General features: G+C 33.9%; 1 pseudogene; it reads left to right on the forward strand.

The window, feature by feature from the left end:
• The first annotated feature begins 680 nt into the window (after nucleotides 1-680).
• On the forward strand, nucleotides 681-6,715 carry LOC145030152 (uncharacterized; annotated as a pseudogene).
• Nucleotides 6,716-6,960: the final 245 nt, after the last annotated feature.

Consider the following 6,960-nt stretch of genomic DNA (forward strand, 5'->3'; position numbering starts at 1 on the left):
TGGTTTTGTTGAGGAATATTGGTGTGGGGATAAACATGGGGAAAAATCAATTGATGAAGACAATACGTTTTAAGGGGTGGATGAATCAAACACAAATTTTAGTGAAGGTGCATGTTGTTATAGAGATGGTCATAGATGCAATGGCTCTTGATTTAGATAATAGTGATCCTTGAGAGGAGCCAAATGCACTAGATAAAAAATTCTTTGATATGCTAGATGCAGTCGATAAAGAATTCTGGCCTAGATGTAAAAAAGTGACACAACTATCTGTTGTAGCTAGATTATTGAATATAAAATCAGAGTATCGCATACCTGAACAAAGTTATGATGCTATCTTCGAGTTGATAAATGATGTGTTACCGGAGGAGAATAATATGGTAGGTAGTTTATACGAGAGCAAAAAGTTAATACAAAAACTAGGTTTCCCTGTGGAGATGATTGACTGTTGCAGATCTGGATGTATGATATATTGAAGGCAAGACAAAGATCTTTATCGGTGCAAATTCTGCAATGCAGATAGGTACAAACGGTCAAAAATTTTGGCCAGATGTTCTTGCGTATCCTTCAAGAAAATGCATTACTTTCCATTGACTCCAAGGTTGAAGAGACTGTATGCTTCACAAGCCACATCCGTTTCCATGTGACGGCACTCCGAGAATCATGGATATGATGCTGGAGTAATGTGTCATCCATCGAATTCAGAAGCTTGGAAGCACTTTGACAAAAGTCATCCTTCATTTGCAGCAGAAGTACGTAACGTAAGATTAGGCCTAAGTACAGATGGGTTTGCACCACATGGAGCATTTGGAAAAAATATTCATCTTGGCCTATTATTATAACACCTTATAATTTACCACCTTCTATGTGCATGAAAGAGCCTTACATGTTTTTTACAGCACTTGTGCCAGGACTGTCAAACCCTAAGCATAAAATAGATGTATTTTTGCAACCAGTTGTTGCAGAGTTGGAGCAATTATGGGAGGAAGGCGTAGTAACATATGATATATCTTTAAAACAAAATTTTCATTTAATAGCCGCTTTGATGTGGACAATAAGTGATTTTCCAGCATATGTAATGTTGTCCGGATGGTCTACAACAGGTAAGCTAGCATGTGCACACTATGGGAAACATACACAAGCATTCAGACTAGAGAAAGGTAATAAGATGTCATGGTTTGACTTCCATAGAAGATTTCTACAGGTAAATCACCCATATAGAAAGGATAAAAATAAGTTCAGGAAGAATCGTCAAGTGATAGAAGGTCCTCCTCTAAGTAAGAATGGTGAACAAACTTTAAGGGAGATTGAACAATTAGGTTTGGTAAAAGTGACTGAACTAAATGCTGATGATGTAAACAAAAGATGTGGCGATCATGGTTGGAAAAAGAAAACCATATTTTGGGATTTACCATATTGGAAAAAAAAACCTCATTAGACATATTGTTGATGTTATGCATATTGTTAAAAATGTATTTGATTTTTTTTTACACTGTAATGGATGTCAAGGGGAAGACGAAGGACAATGTAGCAGCTAGAAGAGATCTGAAGCTCTATTGTAGGAAGAGAAAAGGAGTCGAAGAAAATGAAAGAGCATACTACACTCTGGACAAGAATCAAAAGAAATTCATATGCCAATGGGTGGAGAAATTGTGTTTCCCCGATGGTTATGTTTCTAATTCGGGGAGGTGTGTTGATTTAAAAGGGTGTAGACTGTTTGGAATGAAAAACCACGATTGTCATGTTTTTATGCAAAGATTAATGCCAATTACATTTCATGAGATGTTGCCACAACAAGTATGGGAAGCTTTAACAGAGTTGAGTATTTTCTTCAAAACATTAACAACAACATCAATCACAACAAAAGACATGGAAAGGATTGAAACAGAGATCCCAATAATATTATGTAAATTATAGACCATCTTTTTCCCTGGTATTTTTAACTCCATGGAACATTTACCAGTACATTTTCCATATGAAGTGAAGATAGTCGATCATGTCCAATATCGGTGGATGTATCCATTTGAAAGGTTTGTATGGTACATCGTAATGTATGTTGCTATTTCTGTAAGCTAATTTAAACAATCTTCACTATAGGCATCTAAATCAGTTGAAAAAAGATGTGAAAAATAAAGCTCGAGTGGAAGGGTCTGTTGTTAATGCGTACTTGCTACGTGAAGCGTCAATATTTTTCTCTCATTATTTCGAGGTTGGTGTCCCAACACGTAATAGAAAGTTGCCTCGAAATGATGATGGAAGAGGAGATCAGCAAGTGGACGCTAACAATGACATGTTAGATATATTTTCATATCCTGGGCGTCATTATGGAAGATTCACAAATAGAATGATGTTTGATGAGGAAGTTCATGCTACCCAATCTTGCATAATCCTTAACGAAGATAAGATCAAGCATTACATCAAGTTCGTACGTAACATATGCATCACTTTTAATTATAATAATCATTTGTTATGTAATTGCTATGATCGAATAACATTTACATGCATGCTTTTGTTTATTACATCCATAGTTACTTTAAAATGTTATTGAAATGGTGATACATAATATTTGAAGAACATTTGAATGAACTTATAGGGGATATGGATGAATAGGTCCTTGCAACTGAAGTTGAGAAGAACTTTGCATTATGGTTTCAAAACTGTGTGGGTGTTATTTTTGTATTTTTTTTAAATTTATTATTTTTTGTTATGGTTATAATTATCTCTAATTAAGTGTTTTACCATTATTCATATAAGCACGTAAGATCCTGATAAACAACAAGTCTATATCTGACCTATCCAAAATGTCATTCAAAAAAGTGAAATTATATAGTGTATACTTTGTCAGTGGTTACAAGTTTCACACAGAAGCTCATAGTCTCTGAACAAATCAACAACCAATAGCGGATTGTGTGTTAGTAGCCAAGGAGGTGATTATTATGTTAAGGTAGAGGAAATTTTATGTAACAATTGTAAAAATTAGGTCGATATCCCTCGATCAACAACCGTAACTAATTTTGACGGAGGACTTAATGTACGTTGTTCTTATAAAAATAAGTATATATTTTTAACAATAAGAAACATTTAATATAGATTATTATTGGAATGAGGCTAGTTATATGCTAATAAAATCAATAAGATATATACAATTATGTTTGTATAGTGAAAGAGTTTTATTTAGAAAAACATCTAAGTCTAAGAAATTATATTATATAATAATAATGAACTTTATTATTAGATGACAAGAAAATATAACAAAATAAATTGAACATGAAGTGTGTATATGTGAGTATATCTCGAGACTTAGCCCCATAAAAACCCAAAAGATCATTTTTGTCACACTACACCCATTTAAGAGCTAGTACATACAATCAACTTTAAATGTGTCTAAAACAAGCTTTGAATGCCAAAGTCAACTCCTAAGGGTCTATCTCTTTTCTCTTTTCTCTTGGAGTGGTAAAGTCTTCCAACCACCTATTCACATTATTACCCTTTACAAGTAAGTACACTCATTTAAGAGTGTTGCTTGCAAGTATCAACCCAAGGTACACGGTAATTGAAGACTCCTACACCCTACCTCAAATATCCCCACGTTTTCTCTCTTCTCTTTACTCTAACCCATCAAAATTCTGCACAAGTAGTACTAAGGATAAATGAAAAGGGTAAGACAATGACTTCAAGAAATGGACAATGGTACACCCTAGAGGAAAGTTGATAGCTTTTAAGAGAGTATAAAAAAGGAACTATTAGAGACCTTTAACTAATAAAAGTTCAGCCTCGAACCTCTTTTCTCTCTACTTCCTCTCTCTTGTTCGAAGTTCATCAAGAACACCTCCGTCGGAGGTGTTTTCTGTTGTGATTTCGGGAGGCAAAAAGGAATAGCCACCACAGAGTATTGCCACCTGTTACAGCCAAAAAAATGTACCAAATATACCCCTAAAGTCGTTTGTTGTTGTACCCAAATTATTTCCCTCAAGAGCTGTTGCGAAAACAGGAAGGAAAGGGGGCGAGAAAGCTGTCGGAAACATCCCCCGACAACTCCATTCCTGTCGACAGCCCCTGTAGTGTTTTGGGTGAGTTTATTTCACCTTAAAATTATGAAATACTTGCTGTTTTAACACCTTTTTGAAGTTCAATCATCTAAAACTAGATTCGTTTATTGTTGGTGAAGATATCGAGTCTTGAAAGAAGCACAAACCTCATCGAATCCTCCAGTCTAAACTCGAGAATCACGCTCCAAATGTGAGTCTTTATGGCCCCATTTTTACATTTTTACTTGTTTGGGGGAAATTACATACATGAGTATTTTGATATAATATGATGGTTAAAAAATTTATATGTTATATGCATGCAAAGTTAATACTACATACAAAAACTATTAAAGTCTATGTTTATTATAAATACTATTTTTACAAATAAAGTTTGTTAAAAATGTGGTGATTAGTAATTGACATAGACAAGAATTTTATAAAATGTTAGACATATTTACAAGCACTTGTATAAACAAAAATGTTAGATAAAGAGTAATCTAGTGTTATAGTATTTGTCGGAACAAATAAAAATATCGTTAAGAACTTACGTCGAAATTATGATAGATGAACATTTTTAACTTGTCATGATAGTTATAACCATACGACTTGTGTATATTAGGGCGTTAAGCTTATTTTTCATCAAGTATTAATATGAAAAACATTAAACGAGATGATAATATAATAATATATAAATGAACTATAAAATGACATCAAGAGTAAGAGAATAAACCACAAGTAGTTATATACTATGTTATGATACGAAATCTCATCGATAAATAATGTATATGTATTTTTAAGACTAAAGTTTACTTACAAATAAAAATAATACGTTTTCAACGTTAAGTAAATATTAAAAATACAAAAATATTCGATCAAAGCGACAACCGGTCAACCGGCATAACACCTACACGTACGAGTTACTCGACTACGCCAACGGAACGTCCTTCTTATTGGATTGTAGATTGAAACTACTTGAGTTGTTGCCGTCTCATTCATTGAACTAAAAGTTAAAATTTTAATATTTAACTAAACTCACTAAACTTCAAAAATCTTAATAAGTTAAGATTCCCATTGGTGATCATGGGTAGTGATGGATTTTATAGGACGGAGAATTGTCGTCATGGATATTTGTTGATTGTGTATCCCGTGTGTGTTTATGGGAGGAATATATCGAAAGGGGGTAAAAAGGAGAGTTTTGTGTGGACGTAATTTCTTTCATAAGAACAAAATCCAAGATCGATACCCAATGTATTGAAAGGGGGTAAAAGGGAGAGTTTTGTATGGGCGTAATTTCTTTCATAAGGACAAAATCCTAGATCGAAATCCAATGTATTGAAAGGGGGTAAAAGGGAGAGTTTGTGTGGGCGTAATTTCTTTCATAATGCCAAAATCCTAGATCGAAACCCACTCTATAACTATTAATCCATTTTTATATTGTGTCAAATGGCTTGTGGAGGAGCGACGTATAGTGTCGGTTGTAGACAAATTGTTATATTGAAGATTTTTTTCGGAGAAGTATAGATCTAGATTGAGTCAATTCCCCCGATTGGGGACCGAGAGTGTCGAGTGTTACGCATTATCTACCTCTCCTTACGACATAACCTTTCGTAAACGGACAAGATCGACAGAATAAAATTGTCATGAATTGACTAAAGTTTATCATATAAAAAGGGGGTTGAATATTAAAATATGCGTTATATATAATTTACCGGTCTTTGGAAACATTACCTTGAATTATAAAAATCTTCGGAGTCAAAAGAAAACTATAAAGCTCATCAACATTATTGTTGACGTATTTTCAAAATGTATGTGTCTCTAGGTGTTCAAGGTGGCCGGAAGAACTCTCATCCCGTGTGAGGATGAAGGATTTGACATTGTAAATAAACCGTTGGCTCTATAGTAGCCTTTTGTCTCTTTTATGTTGTAAGAAATCAAAATCCGCGTATAATGCTTATGGATTATTAAACGGTGTATTTTGTCATATTCAGACTTCGGAAGAATGTAATATCGTATAAATTTTATTATTATTTCATTATATGTTGTTGTCTATGATCCAAACGTTTAAGTTGCAACCTCGGCGTTTCCGCTGTTGGTCGGGGTGTGACATTTTAGAAGTCGAGTACCCTGGTTACCCTGTTAAAACCACGGTTTTGTTTAAATGTCATTGGTACAATCCAACACCTAACATAGGAGTTAAGGTTCACAAACAATATAACTTGGTCGAGATAAACATCAAAAGAAAATACAACAAGTTCGAGCCATTTGTTTTAGCAATGCAAACCACTCAAGTGTGTTACATTCCCTACCCAAATTCGAAAACAAACAATTCGGACTGGTGGGTTGTATTTAAAGTTAAACCTCGTGGTTGGACCGATGAAAATCATCCTCAGAAAGATGTTGCTTTCCAAGAAGATGAAGTTGAATCAAATGAAATCATTATATCAAGTCTAGCTGAAACAGACAATCATGATGATGATCACGAAATGTCAAGCAACGATTCAGATAATGAAAATAATATTGATGAAGAAGGTGAAATTCATGAGGACGACAATGATGGTATTCCTGACAGTGAGGGTAGTTATGAGTATAGCACATCGAGCAATGAAGAAGAAGAGGAAGAAGAAGATAATGACTATATGTTTTTGTGTTTAATGTTTTTTGCGATGAAGTTAATTTGTAATTTGGTTTAATATCAATACATAAATGTAAACTAGGAAGAAATCCCGAGCTTCGCCCCGTGATGTTTTTTTGTGTTTACATCATTCTGTTAAAAGGGCATTTTAGTCATTTTTGCTTGCTATGTTGGTTGATTAGGATGAAGTATTTGTAAAACCCATGTTATTTTTGTGATGAAGTATACTTAATGTAATTAAAAATTAGTTTGTAATGGATTCGTTATTAAGGAAAATAATGTACATAGATTATATACTTTAAC

Source organism: Lactuca saligna, chromosome 2, assembly GCF_052625555.1.
Source record: "Lactuca saligna cultivar CGN05327 chromosome 2, ASM5262555v1, whole genome shotgun sequence".
Taxonomy (NCBI): Eukaryota; Viridiplantae; Streptophyta; class Magnoliopsida; order Asterales; family Asteraceae; genus Lactuca; species Lactuca saligna.